This window comes from Triturus cristatus, chromosome 2_2, assembly GCF_964204655.1.
Source record: "Triturus cristatus chromosome 2_2, aTriCri1.1, whole genome shotgun sequence".
NCBI classification, from domain to species: domain Eukaryota; kingdom Metazoa; phylum Chordata; class Amphibia; order Caudata; family Salamandridae; genus Triturus; species Triturus cristatus.
Window position 1 is genome coordinate 949,519,157 of NC_140582.1, and position 17,934 is coordinate 949,537,090.

General features: G+C 45.9%; 1 protein-coding gene across 1 annotated transcript in view; it reads right to left on the reverse strand.

The window, feature by feature from the left end:
* The window catches only part of PACRGL (parkin coregulated like), a 219,314-nt gene extending 201,867 nt beyond the window's left edge, over positions 1-17,447 (reverse strand). The window contains exon 1 of the mRNA XM_085642356.1: positions 17,331-17,447. The gene's annotated coding sequence lies outside the window, so the exon portion shown is untranslated. The remainder of the gene's footprint in view (positions 1-17,330) is intronic.
* Positions 17,448-17,934: the final 487 nt, after the last annotated feature.

A 17,934-nucleotide genomic window follows, 5' to 3' on the forward strand; every position in this document is an offset into this window, starting at 1 on the left:
AGGAGGTGGCAGGCTGGCATGCGCGTCATTGGCACGATTCCAGCCTCTGGCAGCTTCACACAAGGGTCTTCCGGGCTCGCCAGAAACGCTGGGGGCCCATAATCCATCGATCTTTTAGACTCTTGGCTGGACCATCAGTTGCAGAGGTATTGTAGTTGGAGGCCGGACCCCAGTGCAGTGGCCACCAATGCATTCCTCCAAAATTGCAGTAAGTAACAAGCGTATGCGTTCCCTCTATTTGCCATGATAAGGCGAATTTCCACACAGTTTCGGAGGCAGGCCGCGGACCTAGTTCTGATCACTCCGACGTGGAGAGCTCAAGTCTGGTTTACGGTTCTGATGGAACTTTCTAGGGATTTTCCAATCCCTCTAGCCCGGTTTCAGGATCTCCTCAACGATCCCCTGGAGAATAATCACCACATGGTGCTCTCACACTCCCTACGCCTCATGGCCTGGCGGATTACCGGGAACGTTGGAAAGTCCAGCGCCTTTCTTCAATCACTGCGGAGTTGCTCGCCAAGCATGGGACAGCACTAATAAGAGATATCGATCCGCTTGGTCAAGGTGGCTGGGTTGGTGTTATCCACAACGGCTGGATCCCGTAGGGCAGACGTGTGTGTAGTGAATTTCTTTGCGGATTTGGCCTGTTTGGGTTTGGCTTATAGATCCATCAATGCCTTCAGGTCTGTGATTTCTGCATGTCATGTGCCAGTCGATTGTCGTCTGGAAACAAACATGCTCTGCTGTGCAAGCTTCTACGAGGAGTGAGGTTTTCAGTTCCTCCGGAGTCTAGGTACTCATGTATGTGGGACGTGGGCAAGGTTCTCAACCTGTTTAAATCTTGGCCTTCGGATAGATATCTGTCTCAGAAGCAGCTATCAGCAAAACTAGCTACACTTTTAAGTTTGATCTCCTGCCGCAGAGTCTCGGATGTCAGAGTTCTGGATCTAACAGGTAGGGTTTTCATCCCGGACGGGGTCACCTTTACCATTTCTAGATGTACCAAATGTAATTCCAGATCAGTTTCATATCCTTCCTTTCCACAGGGAAAGCTGTGTTTGGTCCGTACATTGAAGGCATACGAGTCAGTAACAGAGGAACTTCGTCCTCATGGGGAACATCATCAACTGTTTATCGCTCTTACCAAACCACATAGGGAAGTGTCTTCTCCTACCATTGCCAGATGGGTCAGGTGAGCCAGGCGGGAACGGATACTTCCCAGTTTGGAGAACACTCAGTGAGGGGAGCAATGGCATCTAAAGCGTTCTCCCTCGGTGCCCACTTGGAGGACATCCTTAATGCCGCCGATTGGTCCTCTGCTTCCACTTTCAAGAAGTTTTATTTCAAACCGGTTACACATGTGGCATCTCTGGTGGGGGTGAGAAGCTTTGAACTAGCCTAATCCTGACCTCCGTTCCTGACATAGAAGGAAAAATGTCCTAGCTATCGTAACAGAAAGTTTCAATTCTATTAAGGACTCTATTAAGTCCATTCTGATGATATCATGGTTGGGTGGTACTAGTATGTCAAAATGGGAGGGGATGAATCATTGGGCCACGTTTCAGTAATAAGGCGATCTAGGTCTTGAGCAAGAATAAGTTCAATGATGTCAACAGCATGCTCAATTGCAGATCTGCAATTAAGGAGCAAAGATCTGAGATGAGATATAATAAATAAATGTGTTGTGTGGATTTGAAGCAGATTATGCTTGTTCATCGGTCTGTAGTTGCAGGTTGGAGGGAATAGCCTGGATGATGCTCTACGAGGGTGTTGAATCGTTGTCTGTGTTGGTATTTGATAGCAGAAGGGAATGCATGTCAGCATCAGATAGGTGTTCTGTAACCCTCTGGGGTCTGGAGGTAGTACTGGAGTGGAGTGGTTAGCTCACAAGTGGGTTCACTGAATTCTCATTGATAGCTGAGACATGATGCAACATCAATGGACAATCTCTGATGTCTAAAGGTCAATTCTAGCTAAGAGGAGGTCCGAGTGTTCGATAAGGTCATCACACGTATTGTCTCCGGGTTGAGGCTGTTGATCACACTCGAGCAGTGATTATCATTTCTTGGCCTTCTATGATCCAAGGGCCTGCACCGCTCCAATAAGTGCATAATGGGAGATGGGCAGGAATCATACTTGGGAGAAAGTGAACTGGGTTTATCAGCGACAGATCCTGTCCTGCCAAGACCAGAGGGAAGGGCATGAGGCAGCAGAGGGGATACAATGGAGGAGCGATGGGATGGTGCCTGTGTTTTAATCCCTGGGGGGTGGGGGGGGGGGGAGACCCTGACTGAGAGGAAGTGGGGGCATAGTTGGACATTGTGTTTTTGATCTTCATGAAAAGTTTGTCAAACCTCTCTAGATTACAATCAGAAGATTGGATGAGAACATTACCATTGTTGTATATGGTGATGGTTGCCTCAGCACTGAAATCTGGTAAAGGTGTTCTGGTGACACGAAGCCCATGTTGTGTTTTCCTTGATGTGTTCATCTGGAGCGTTGCACCAATAGTCTTCCTCCATTGTGCTCCATTGCTGAAGACTAAAACTGTAAAGACCGCAGTTCCTTTATCAGCACAATAAAGGTGTTAGATATGAGTGTTTCAGAGTTCCGTTTAAGAAGATTATGTTTGAAACGCTTAGCTGCGCTCTTTGATAGATTGCCAGTAGATAGTCTTACATGCAATGCGACCAACCAGTGCCACCAAACAATCCTTAGGGCTTAGGTTATTAGGTTCCAAATTAGCAGCGATTTCCAGAAATACAATAAGTGGAAACTTCTACTGATAGTCCACAGACAGGCCTCAGAAAATAGAAGGGAATAGTAGCACACACTAGAGTTCTGACAGCGGGGATGAAAAAAAAAAACGATGCAAAAGACTGTCAGTAATGAGCCGAGGCGATGTACAGAGGGATCAACACAGAGCCATTGCAATACAGCCAACCGAGGCTCAGAAAGCACGGAATCCTTCCTCTCATCCTTATGATAGGGTCAAGTCACCAAGAGATATGATTTTCTATCATAAAATGAAGTGACAGGAACAGCCCAAGAACCCTTTAAAGATGGCCACTTCGGTGGCATTGAGGAGACATTACACCGATCATGGAACACCTTAACTTCCAACTCAACGGCAGAACCACTATCAGAGCAAAACCACCATCAAAGGCACCCCCACCTGAATACCTCAAGGATCACGCCCCAGCTTCTGCATGCAATCCCCAAATTCATTGCCTCACTAGCCATTGACTCAAAGCACTACATCTACCTCGACGACCACAAAGACGTAAACACTGCCAACCTCCTGGAAAGCATGAGCAACACCGGCCTCACCCATCTGGTCACCAACCCCACACACAGCACAGGACACACGGTTGACTAGATCTTCACCGCTAGCAACAGAATCAAGTACAGTTATGTCACAGAACTCACTTAGACCGACCACGCCATCGTCCACTTCACCATCGCAGGATCCCAAGAGACTACCACAAAGCCTCCCAGCTCCTCCCACCGCAGCTGGAACAAAATGACAGAAACCCAATGGGCAGATGCCCTTAACACCACCCATCACGACTCCGCAACTAACCTCAAACAGGCCATTAAGAATTTCTCCGCCTGGATCACCAACTGCACCGACAGAGTCGCCCCTATCAAGTCCGCCAAGACCAGTAGATCCACCAAACAAGCCACTTGTTATACACCAGAACTCAAGAGTATGAAACAACTGCAAATGGTTAGTAAAAAATGGCGCACCAACAAAAACCGCACAAGCCAAGCCACCTTCAAGGCAGCCCTCAACAAATGCCAATGCGTAAAAGACCCAAAGAGAGGTGACCTGGCAGACTGCATCGAAGTCAGCTCCAACAGCAGCAAGGAACTCTTCAGCATCGTCAGAGAGTTCTCCTGCCAATCAGCCACTGAAAACACAATTCCCCCTTCCCAGGAACTCTGACACCCTGGTGGACAACTTCCACAAACATTTGAACCTCAACCCACTGACCTCTACAACCTCCTCACAGCAACCAACGCCACCCACAACCACCAGCTCACCACATGGATCACCACAGCCATCATGAACTTCATCCATTCTGGAGCACCTTCCGACCCCTGCCAGCACCACTTCTTCAACCTCAGGAGCAAGGAAATCCGCAGCAAACAACTCCATTCTCAACAAATCCATAACCACAGCCACCTTCCCTAATGGATGGAAACACGCAGAGGTCAGACCCCTCCTCAAGAAACCCTCCGACAACCCCAGCGAACTCAAGAACTACTGCCTCATCCATTTATCTGCTGCCCTTTCCCGCCAGAGTCCTCGAGAAGGCCATCAATTTCCAACTCACAGAACACCTGGAGAGATACAACCTGCTGGACACCTCCCAATCTGATTTTGGCACCGACCACAGCACTAGACTGTCCTGATCGCTGCCACCGACACCATAAGAATTCTCCTCAACCTCTCAGCAGTGTTCAATACCATATCCCATCACACCCTCATCAAGAAACTCCACCACATCAGGATCCAGGGAGACGCCCTCAAATGAATTGCATCCTTCCTCACAATACGAACCCAGAGAATCCGCCTACCACCCTTCACTTTATGAACCCAAGAGCATCATCTGCGGCGTCCCTCAAGGTTCATCCCTCAGCCCCACACCGTTCAACACCTACATGACGCCCATGGCCAACATTGTCAGAACCCATAGCCTCAACATCTTACGAAATCTAGAAAACCTCCCGCTCCCCCACCAGTAGGACCAAAATCCACAACTGCATGACGAGTGTCTGCGACTAGATGAAGACCAACTGCCTGAAACTCAACACGGACAAGACGGGTGTGCTGATTTTTGGGAACAGCATCTGGTGGCCCTCTGAACTCGGACCCACACCTATACCAACTGACCATGCCAGCTACCTGGGTATCATCCTAGCAAGCAAACTAACCATGAAATGCCAAATTAATGCAGTCGCGTCTGCCTGCTTCCACACTCTATACATGCTACTAAAGATTTTCAGATGGCTCCCATCAACACCAGGAAAACCATCACAGAGGATACAATCGCCAGGAACCTCAGAGAAACCATCAACCTCAAAACACGGGACAGGAATACCTAGCGACCCGCAGCAGACAATACTGGAGGTAGAAGAACTCCCCATTATCAATCTATCCAGCAAAGTCTTAACTATAGATGAAATTGAGGTTTTAAAGAAAGGTTTTAGCTTTGCTCCCACTACTCCCCATAATCTTTATGAATTGGAGAGTGACCTCAAGAGCTTCTTTAGGAAAATTAGATTAAACAAATTCTTTGAAAATAAACAGTATGAACCTCCACCAAACATATCAGGCCTAAAACCAAAATCCACTTTTACTCCGAATTTAGGCCAAATAGATAAGAATGTAGAAATTTTTGAGAGGGTTGTGGAAATGGAAATAAAGAGTATGAGGCAGGCGGCCTACAAATATCACGACAATAATCTTTCCTCTAACCAAAAGATAGCTTTGAAATCCTTACAACAATGCAACCTTATAACGATCAAACCGGCTGATAAAGGCGGGGGGGTTGTCATCTTTGATACGTGTGACTACGAAAGAAGAATGAGGGATCTCCTCAATGTCAAAGAACACTATCAATCTATCCGCCTTACATCCATTGATGTCCTCAAAAGGGAAGTGTCTTCCTTACTGAACTTAGGTAGAGAACAGGGATGGTTATGTGAAAACGAATATAGATTTTTACTTAATACCCATCCGATGATACCAGCTATTTACGGACTTCCCAAGATTCACAAAAACTGCAAAGATCCACCCATGAGACCCATTGTGAGCAGTGTGGGATCTATGTTAGAACCCCTTAGTAGATATGCTGACCATTTTTTAAAACCCATTGTTCAAAAACAGAGATCCTATTTAAAAGACACAGCACATGCTATATCCATTTTTGAGGGTCTGAGTTTTAATAGGGCCACCCAAATTCTAGTCACCATGGATATAGAAGCCCTATATACAAATATCCCTCAAAATGATACGATTGAAGTCATCTCCAACATTCTGGATGATGAGGATCTTAATGGGGCCAGTAAGTGGTTTATCATGTCTTGTATAGAAATGGTACTCAAAAACAATATCTTTCTATTTAAAAACGAAGCATACATCCAAGTGAAAGGTACCAGCATGGGGGCCACCTGTGCTCCTAGTCTGGCATGCCTGTATGTGGGAGACTTCGAATCCAGACATGTTTATAATGAGATGGCTCCCTATTTTGAAAATGTTACCTGCTGGCACCGTTATATCGATGATATCATCTTCATTTGGAACGGTGCCAGTCAGGAACTAGAAACATTTCTGGAATGGATCAACCTAGGAGATCCCAACCTAAAATTTACTGCTCATCACAGCGTTTCTGAAGTAGAGTTTCTGGACATTAAAATCAAGAACTCCAATGATGTCCTTCAGGTAGAATTATTTTCCAAACCTACCGATAAAAACACTCTCCTGCACTATGGGAGCAATCATCCGCGTTCACAGAAGGATAATATCCCTTTCGGGGAATTTTTAAGATTAAGACGCAATTGTACCACCCTTCCTGACTTTTATCATCATTCCGAAATCCTTAAGAAAAAACTTAAGGCCAGAGGATATCCGGGCAAACTCATTAAACATTCATTTAAAAGAGAGAGATTTTATAATCGAGATCACTTGCTCGAGGTTAACAAAGTCAAAACTAAGAATAAATCAACGGAACGTATAGTTTTTGTGTCTCAATTTTCAAATCTGAGTAATCGGATAAAGAATATAGTTAACAAAAATTGGAAGATTTTGAACCATGGGTCTGAGATGACGTTGGAAAAGCCTTTGTTTGCGTTCAGACGCAACAAAACCATACGCAATGCTTTGGTCAGAACCTATGAAGGGAAACATGAGACACAGAATACACTCACAGGAGATAAAGCCAAGGGCAATTATAGATGTGGAACATGCTCCATTTGTCCCTTATGTCTAGAAGCCAAAAGTGTGACATACAACAACCAAAAAATCTGGGCTAAAAGCCTAAACAACTGCCGAAGTAAGAATGTGGTTTATTTGTTAATTTGTCCCTGTGGTCTCGGGTACGTAGGTGAAACAAGTAGGGAGCTACGTATCCGGATTTTAGAACACAAATCGGCAATTCGAACCAAAAAAGCAAACGCCCCGTTGACTGACCATTTTAATCAAATGAACCACACTTGTGATCAGTTTCAATGGTTCATTTTGGAGAGAATATTTGTCAATAGAAGAGGAGGCGACCCTAATACCACCAGGAAAAAGAGAGGAGTGGCACATTTGCTATTTAAATACAGTAGACAGGGGACTTAATACTAAAGAAGATTGGATGAGCATTATTTCCACATAAATACCTTGATGAAATGTAAAAAACCGGGGGAGGTTATTATCTGTGGTTATACCAAGATTGTATTTTTCTGAGATCAAGTTTGTTGTAAGACGATTTTTACTGGATATATCTGATGTATCTGACATTTGTGTAAACTGAGGGCAATTTGAAGAGGTATGTCTGTATGATTGTATTCGGTAGATGCACTATATGATGTCATATTTTTACTCCAATGACAGTAATGTCGATAATGTGTTCCACATTTTAAATGTCATCATTTAGGCAGTGCAATACACTCTTGCATTGATGTATTTTTCCAAATATGCTACGAAATTGTATTAAGAACAGTTAGGATTGTTTGGAATTTAGAGATGTCAACAATAAAGTTGTATTTTTCTTGCATTGAGACTATGACGATAAACATGGGTTTTTAGGAATGTATTCTAAAAATAGTAACATCGTAACACACACTAAGTATACGTGTGTCATATTTTTACTCCAATGACAGTAATGTCAATAATGTTTTCCACATTTTAAATGTCATTATTTAGGCAGTGCAATACACTCTTGCATTGATGTATTTTTCCAAATATGCTACGAAATTGTATTAAGAACAGTTAGGGTGCTCGCGCGCGTCCCATTTATACGGGAACCGGCCATTTTGGCGTCCTTGGACGCCACCATGGCGTTTGACACGCTTGAGTGGCCATACATCTGGGCGATGCTTGCGAAGTTCGGATTTGGCCCAGGATTCATCAGTTGGGTCAAATTGTTGTATTCGGGCCCATTGGCGCAGGTGGTCGTGAACGGAAGAGTATCGGCCCCGTTTGAGCTGGGCCGGGGCACGCGACAGGGCTGTCCCTTGTCGCCGCTTCTTTTTGCGCTTGCCTTGGAGCCCCTGGCGGAGTGGCTGCGGTGGGAGCCTTCCATCCGTGGTCTCCGTTGGACCCCCGAGTATGAGGACCGCGTATCCCTATACGCTGATGACATCCTTCTGTACCTAGCCTCCCCACGTAAATCACTTATAGTGCTGGTTGATGTTTTACACTCGTTTGGTCGTAACTCCGGTCTCGTCATCAACTGGGCTAAGTCGTGCGTGTATGTTCTCTCTGGGGAGGCTCCTACTCTCCCGCGGGGCTGTCCGATCCAGATCGCCCCGCAGGGATTTCGGTACCTGGGTGTCTTCATTACTCTGGACCCGGAGGCCCGGTATGAACGGAATCTGCTCCCCCCCCCTCCAGCGCCTGCGGGTAGATGTCGCACGCTGGCGGCGCCTGCCGCTTTCGCCGCTCGGCCGGGCGGCATTGTTCAAGATGATGTCTCTGCCGCGTTTCCTGTACGCTTTGCAGAACACTATGGACTTAGTCCCAGCGCGCTACTTCCGTGAGGTGGAGAGTCTGCAACGTCGCCTGTTCTGGGACGGGAGGCCGCGTATTGCCCTGGCGAAGCTGACGCTCCCATGGTTTGACGGGGGGATTGCCCTCCCGGATATTAAACGGTACTATTGGGCCTCCCAGCTCGCTGCCATTAACCATGGCCTATACGGGCCCGCCTTAAACCCGGCATTCGAAATGGACAAGATGCTCCTGCCAGGTGGCGACTACAATCGAGCGCTCTATTCTAGCGCGCCCGACGCTCGTCTGACGGGCCCCACGCGTGTCATGGTGCAAGTCTGGCACGCGGCCAATGCAGCTATGGGGTGGAAGGACCGTTTGACCCGGGCATCACCACTATACGCGTCTGAGCGGTTAGGTTCCCTGTGGACCTCTAAGGGCTTTGAGAAGTGGGACATAATAGGTATCAGTAAAGTGGGGGATCTCTGGACGAGGGGAGGATTTAAAACGTTCGATATGCTGCAGACGGAATTTCAGTTGCAGGGCAGTGAATACTTTCGGTATTTGCAGGTCCGTCATGCGCTGGGCTCCGTCTTCTCGGACGTTGCCTCCATCCCGGAATATTCCCCCCTGGAGGATAGAATGCTGGATGGGCACGTCCCGGACAGCACGATCTCACTTATATACAAAAAGCTAATAAACGACCGCTCGGGCCTGTTGACTGCCCTTCGTGCGGCTTGGGTTGCCGACGGGCTGGAGTTGGACGACGAGGACTGGACCTCCGCGGTGGCCTCCCCGAAGGAGGTGGCCATACCGGCTCGCCTTCGCTTCGTCCAGCTCAAGATACTCCACCGGGTCTACATGACGGGGCCAAAGCTTCTGCGTATGGGCTATGCTGTAGATGGGTTGTGTAAGCGTGGGTGTGGTGCTTTGGGGACCTTTCTGCATATTTTATGGGAGTGCCCGGAGGTGGAGGGGTTCTGGCGTGGTGTACATGAGGTGCTGCGACTGGTTACGCATGTGGCGCTGTTGCCTGAAGCGAGGAGATGCCTGTTGAATGTGTGGGAACCTACTGATTACTCGGCGCCGCAGACGTGGTGGGTGACTCTGGGATATATGATAGCCAAGCGTGATATTGCTCAACTGTGGGGATCCCAGAGGCCCCCGACGGTCTCGGCCTGGAAAGAACACATGGACTGGTGCATGTTTCGAGAAAAGGTGGTGTATGTGGCGAGGGGTAAGCCTGGGACATGGGTGAAAGTATGGGGCCCCTGGAACGCCTACCGCGGGGGTATCTGTGCACCACCGTTGCTGCCTGATACCTCGCCAGCCCCATCCCCTTAGCCGACTCATTCCCCCGCTTCCGGGCATTGGGTTCCCCCAGTCCTCGCTCTGTTCTCTTCCCCCTCTTTATACTTCTGTGTACAGTTGGGATCCCCCCTCTAGGGGAGCACGTGCTGCTATTTTCGATTGTGGGTTGCCTTGTGGGTGTGGTTTTATTTTTTGTTGTTCTTAATTTAAAATGAAACCGCATAATGGGGTCTGGATGATGTGGCTTTTGACATTGTTACCTATTGAGAAATGCTCCTCCGTAATACCACGTGTTCCATAAAAGTATGTCGTATGTTCCTACCATTGCTAGCGGCCGGCCTGAAGGATGTAGGCCCATACTTGTATACTTTTAAGACCTGTAATAAACGGTTTAAAAAAAAAAACAAAAAAAACAGTTAGGATTGTTTGGAATTTAGAGATGGGAACAATAAAGTTGTATTTTTCTTGCATTGAGACTATGACGATAAACATGGGGTTTTATTAGGAATGTATTCTAAAAATAGTAACATCGTAACACACACTAAGTATACGCGTGCGAGCGTACACAGTTAGGAACAATACGCGTAAAACATAGGTTTCCCTATTATATAAAACTGTGATTAATTCAAACACCTATAAAAACACTTCATTAGAGAGTAGAGGTAGAACCCAATCAGAAGCCACGTATTTGAATATACGATAGAATAATCACACGTGGGCGGCGACACGTGACTAATTAAGCCAACCACGAGAGTCGAGTCTTTTCAACAAATAGGCGAATAGATTAGATTATCAAAGAACAGACGTAGCAGGAAGACTACCACACCGGCGGACGAATTTACAAGCCGTAAGGTGAGACTTTGCAACTTAACGAGTATAGGGACTCAGTGAGGCGGCACGGCCTCTATGCAATTGCATTATAGGCAGTTACCGGCGAGAACAGCTCGGCTCCGCGCTATAAAATGATCCCTCTTTATTTTATTTTTAGAGGGATTCAATAGGAGACGTCATACAAGGGTGTGATTTATGGACCCCCGTCTCCGTTGATTTTATCCATTAAGAAACACGCGCCTCTCGGCTCAGCTTCATTAGCGTGTCGAACATAACGGTAAGCTTTTTTGTCAATGCAGCTTGATAAAACGAATTTGGGCCATCCCAACAATAACGTATTCCGTTATGTTATTCCGCAGCAACGGGTGTCCGTGTACCACGGCCAATTAAAACAAACACATTGTGCCTGTACGAAACCTTTTTAACAATTATCACAGGAAGTGTGCTCCAAGCAGAGGGCAAGACTGATCAAGGTGAGGAGGAGATAACCTGAGCAGTACATAACTTGGGAGACAGCGATTTTGTAAACTGGTGGAGGTGGAGTCTACATATAGAACCATTTATAACCGTAATGCCCCATATAAAAGTAGTATGAAGATTGAGTAACATGAACCACTATATATTGTGATCATGCAGAGCGTATAAAGGCTTTTTAAACAGATTAGATAAACACATTGGGGACATCGAAGAACATAAGACAATCAGACTAAATACATGCTAATATGGTTAGAGGATTTTATATCTCTGCTAGTAGAACTTTTTTTAAGTTCACTAATAGCACTTATGTCTTTATAGGTTCGAAACTGAGCCGGAAGCAACTAAAGCCTATAAACTGTCTTGATAAAGATGGTTGTATAAAGCAAAAACCATCGAAACGCGTCGACGCCAGAGATAGACACAATCCAAGGGACCGCCGTAGAGAATTGGAGATAGTAGTGGGTCACATATATCCCAAACCACGGTGTAAACTTATGGTCACTCAGGATGTGCCATTAATGACAAAGCTCATTGTCTGTTTTCGTTTTCTGTTATGCGGGCTCATAACAGTTTGTGTTTTGTAATCTTTATTTGCAAATGTACTACATAAATGTTGTAATGAAGTGATTGTTTTTTAATATGCACTGTATTAATTGAGGAAGGATTTTTATTACAATATATGTATACCCCCTTTTTTTTAATAAATGTGATACAATTTTGAAATTTAGTCATATGTGTGTGATACTTTATAATAGGAATGTACCATTGTGTAGTCGCATTGGGATTGCCTTGTTGATATTTGTAACTGGTACCCCTTTCCCTTCATTTTACGAGGGGTCGCTCTCAGTTCATTATACAAACCAACATTGTCAGAACCCATAGCCTCAACATCTTACGAAATCTAGAAAACCTCCCGCTCCCCCACCAGTAGGACCAAAATCCACAACTGCATGAAGAGTGTCTGCGACTAGATGAAGACCAACTGCCTGAAACTCAACACGGACAAGACGGATGTGCTGATTTTTGGGAACAGCATCTGGTGGCCCTCTGAACTCGGACCCACACCTATACCAACTGACCATGCCAGCTACCTTGGTATCATCCTAGCAAGCAAACTAACCATGAAATGCCAAATTAATGCAGTCGCGTCTGCCTGCTTCCACACTCTATACATGCTACTAAAGATTTTCAGATGGCTCCCATCAACACCAGGAAAACCATCACTCATACCCTAGTCACCAGCCAGCTGGCCTACACCTAAGCGCTCTATGCCAGTCACCACCCAACTCCGGAAGAGATTAGCTGCTAGATTCAACCTCGACCTCCTCAATCGGACCCACAATACCCCCCCTCCTTCAGGAACCTTCACTAGCTCCCCATTCAAAAAAGATGTTAATTCAAAATACCGATTCACACCTACAAGGCCCTCCATGACCAAGGATCAGCATACATCAATCACCGCCTGAACTTCAATCAATCAATCAATTAGGGTTTTTGTAAAGCGTGACTAATCACCTGTTAGGGTCTCAAGGCGCTGTGGAGTTCTGCAGTTCAGTTAAAGAGCCAGGTCTTGAGATCCTTCCTGAATTGAAGCAGTGACAGTGAATTCTACCAACCCTCCAGAAACCTGTGCTCTACCTCCCTTGTACACACACCCCACATCTGCTGAAGCTACTTTGTTCTTTTTACACGGATTGTGTCGATTATCCTGATTTAATCCCTCCTCTCTAACTTCTCACTTGTTGTTTCACTCTTTGGGTCAGCTCTGTTGTGCACTTGTGGTGGAGATTAGAACAGAGACCCAGCACGCTATGTATAATGAAGGGGACAGATGTGTACATTAATGTACATATACTTTATGGATTCTTTCAGGCCCGTTCCATTTGCCCTTGTCCTGAGGAGGCCAAGAAGAAATTAAAGGCTGAAATGCGTCTGCATTTCTTTATAGAGGAGTTTATTAAAATATAAATGTATACATTTATAGTTTGAAGCACATTTGAGTAAAGGGGAGAGAAGGAATACACCTCATGTGCTTGAAAGACTACCTCTGAGTGTATCACCCAGATTGAGGGCGTGAACACTAGGTACCATGAAAAACCTTTTTGGGTATTGATAACGTAGAGTTCTGTTTAGTCGTGTTTGTGTTTTTTCATATCAACATTATATGTATTTTTGTATGTTTATGTCCTTGTGTTTATGGATTTCAGAATGATTTATGTTCAAAGATCGGTCCCATAGCATGTGTGTGATTTGTACTAATTTTGGGAAGCTATTCTTTATAGGATTTTGTACTGATGTTAGGATAATTGATTGTGTCGTATGACAAAATAAGTAAGATATCAATTCCTCCGTGCCAACCTTTTTTGCATATGATAGTGTTCGATAACCAGGTACAGGAGGGTAATTTGGGTAAAGCTCGTGTTTTTTCTGGAAGCTACAGAGGAGGGCGCTCCTTTTCTTAACTCGCCGCCGAGTCCAGGAACGACCTCCCCATCACCTCCAAACATCATCCTCCCTCCCAGAATTTAGAAAGGGACTCAAGACCTGGGTTTTCGACTGATCCCAGCAAGAACGTAGCGCCTGGATTCCCTTGTGAGTGATCAGCCACGCTCTGCAAATCAGAGTTGATTGATATGTACCCAGCAGTGCCGGAATGTAGCAGACAACCTCACTGGGCCCAGTTGTCTAGGTAGTAGTCGTTGGACACCACCTTGTTGATCATGACGTCAGACAGGCTGTCAGTCAGAGTCAGGCCACAGGGAATGATCACATTGAATCATGATACATTGTAGCACTGCAGAGTGAGCCTGCCAGCACTGTAGCCTTAGCTCACATTGCTAGGCCTGGAGCCTGTGGGAGCCCAGCAGGATCAGTGCACGTCATGGGTGGCACGCTGCCAGCTGCCACACTGAGCGCTTTCCCAATGATTGCTGAGACAGATATGCGTGACAATGCATTTCAGTGCAGTAATGCGGACTACCACACTGAAATGCGTTAGTCTAACACCTGATGTGTGGTACTTGGCAGGACTGATTATACATTTATTAAAACCAATCTGCTGCAAAGAAATTGACAAGGACGTCACAATAAATCTTTTCTTGATTCATTAATTGGTGACAGAGAGGCTGTATTTTAAAATTTTACAGTAGGGTTGAGACAACTATTGCAGAAATCATGGTGTGCCCAGCAATTTTAAGGGGATTATACTAGTGGTTGGTTAATGTAGTTCTCGGAGAACTCGGTGTGTCGTCCAGTCACAGTTTTGGCTCCTAAAGTAGCATAGCAGGTTAATGTGCCTCCTGCAAAGCACCTAGTGCATTACATCCTGCTGCCGGAGCCGGGAGTTTTGAGAAGACGCAGCTTTGAGGTGGTTGCATTGCGGGTGGCGCAGCAAATTCAATGATGGCGCCTCTCGCAGTGTTGCTCTGCAGGCAGCTCGCACCGAGCTGGGCCGTGCTAGCTCAGCTGGTATAAATTTAACGCAGCCGATTTGGGGGTCAAGTGACCTGGGGACTACAGCACCGAGCAGCCACCAGGGCAGTATCACTGGACGGCCCCACACTGAATTCACGTGGAGTCAGGACAGCGGCAGCCCGATCACTGTGTGGAGGCCGCGGGCCGGGAGGCAAACTGCCCCAGAAACGCAGCCTCGCCTGAGCTCAGCCTACCTGCAGAGCTGCAGCCAATCCTTGCAGACAAGAGTACGTCGCTGCCTGCAAGCGCCACACGCCAGCAGCTCCACAGTCCTAGTACTCCGGACACAGACACTCATACTTATCAGCGGCCGGGCAGCGGCCCAACTGAGTGTTTTAGTTTATAACACAGATCATGTTATTTCTGGTCCTTATGCTCCATTTCCCTGATGCTCCATTATTGCTCTCTTTGATGTCCAATTATTGTGCCCGGTACCTGGTTATTGCCCTCGCTGGTGCCATATTATTGTCGTGTCTGGTTAACCTCGCAGACGCCTTATCATTGTCCTCTTTGATGCCTTGTTATTGCCCGCTCTTATGACATTATAGCCCCTCTGATTTGCTTCACTGCCCTCTTGAATGCCCTATTATTACCCCATCTGAAGCACCACTTTTGTCCTCTCGGTCGCCCTGTTATTGTCTTATCTAATTTGCTGTTATTTCTGCCTCTGATGCTCTGTTATTGATGCCTCTGATGCCCTATAATTTACCTTTCTGATGCATTGTTAACACCCCTGATGCCCTCTTAACGCCTTCTCTGATACAGTATTATTGACCTCTTTGAATTAGTAGGATTTCCTTATTTATTGCCCTGTTATTAACCCATTTCATGTGCTATCATTGGTCTGCCTTATGCTGTTATTGCCTGCTCTATCTCCCTGTTAATACCCCCTCTGAAGCCTCATTACTGCAAACTGTGATGCCAGTATTCACCTCTCTATTGTCCTGTTAATGCCTCCACTGTGGTCTAATTAATGTCTCCTCTGATGCCTAATTATTGCTCCCTCTGATGCCTTGTTATTGCCTGCTCTATTCCCTGTCAATGCTCCCTCTGGTGCCTTCTTATTGCCCCCTCTGATGTCGTTATTGCCCTTTCTGAGGCCCTGGTATTGCCTCCTCTGACGCTGTTATTGGCCTGTCTAAAGTCCGGTAATTCCTGGCTCCGGGTCTCAGCTCGGTTCCTGGTTTATTTTGAGGCCTCGTGCAGGAATTTCAATGATGGGTGCAAGAGAGCAGTAAGGAGTTTGTAAGGTTGATAATGTTGGTGGGGTGGTTAGTTGTTGCAATGAATGAAACAAAATAGATTATAAATGTTATTAAAAAAATTAGAGAAACCACAGTACTGTGGGACCTGATGCACAATAACTTTGGAAACTGTCCTATGTTGTATTTGGTGATCTAATCTAGGTATTACAATACAGGGACGATTTGCTGTTTTGTCCCATACATATTTTCTTCCTAACTTCTCTTGATAAAATGTTATTCAAAGTGTCATATGTCATAGATGTAAATGCCACTCATAAATAGAGTATAAACATAAAAAGGTCACTCATATGCATGCTGAAAACTTGGAAGCTATGTGCGTTAGTCCTACCCCTGATGCTTGGTACTTGACAGGCTGGTGTAATTTCTGTTATTTATGTTTCCCTCGTCTTCATTGCTTGCTTTTTGTAGAAATGGTAAATAGTAGTAAATTCCAGACGTAGCCTTGAGGTATATTTTAAGTAGGTTTATTAGTTGGTCACCATCTGGCACTATGACACTTTTGCTAGCGAGAAAGTGTCATAGTTGTTTAAATGTCATTCATAATTACATTGAAATGATGAAAGTGTCACACATAGCAATCTGAAACCTTGGCAGCTATGTGTATTGATTAACTTTCAGACTCTGCTTTTCAAGCTCTGCCCCTCGTGACAACACATTTCCTCTTCGTCTCCCTGACGCCCAGTTTGCGGGTTCCAGAAGTAAATTGTTTTCAATTCCAGCACTGGCTACCACCTCCAATTAAAGCGTTGCCAGAATCCCCGATCCATTTCTAGCACTGTTCGAAACAAACAACAGGATCTGTAAACAGATGAACCCTGGGAGTCGAGGCTTGTCTTAGAAAGGCAGAGACTGTGGCTGGCGGTTTGTGTCTAGAAAGCTTCACTTTTGAGCTGGTAGTGGCTGGGCAGAGCATGCGCATGTGGTATAAATGGCCGATTGTTGCCATAGGAACCAACGCCGTCACACACATGGCTGCAGGAGACATGGCGCACCTAAACTGACTACAGAGTCAGGCACCGAAGTAACCCCTACAATAACAGTGGTACTCAAGCAGGTACCCACAGGGTCCCAGCCATAGGATGCAGACTCCACATTCGATGTGCACTCGCGATGCCTTGTTAGCGATCCGGCGCGCAGCTCAATAACGGGCCTGACTTACAAACATACACATTCTAACCAAGCTCAAACACATTCTGTAATTAAACCGTTCCGTCAAAAAATAAAATCTATTCTTAATTACAAAATAAGGAAACACGTCTCTCTGCACTCACCAAGAGATGTGGACTCAAAGTGCAACCGGCGTCGTCTGATTAAACAGCAGCGGCAGCATGAACGTACAGTTGCCAGCAGGGGCGCAGAAGAGGCGGGAGCTCAAGACAGCCTGTCCCTGTTGTTGTCTCCTCCCTCTTTACACAGGTTAGTTTGGGGGAGGAGTCTCACGCGGTTACGTGTAGACCCGGAAGTTGTCTGAATCATAACAGATTTGCCTCTATGGCACTGAGTGAGCTAGAGCTTCTTCACTTCAGTGTGTGTTTTACACAGCGTAAGGAGTGCCACTGCCAGGGTCATAAATGTAAAGTTGGAAAGATGAATGTGTCACACGTTGACTACTCATCGAAAATCCATTTAGTACATACGGTGTTTAAAAGGTCTCGAAACTGGTTAATCTTCTAAAATATGTTCTGGTTAGCCCTCCAGAAAACATCCTGACAAAAAGGTATGATTTTGGCTACAAATTAAACAGTTGCGTCGCTAAAAGTGAAATATCCCTTTAATGCAGACAGCGCCCCTGAAAAGTTAGACGCCCTTGGCTTGCCAAGGTCACCCATGGTCTGAATGCTGGCTATAAGGGCAACTGGTTGTGTTGTGTTTGAC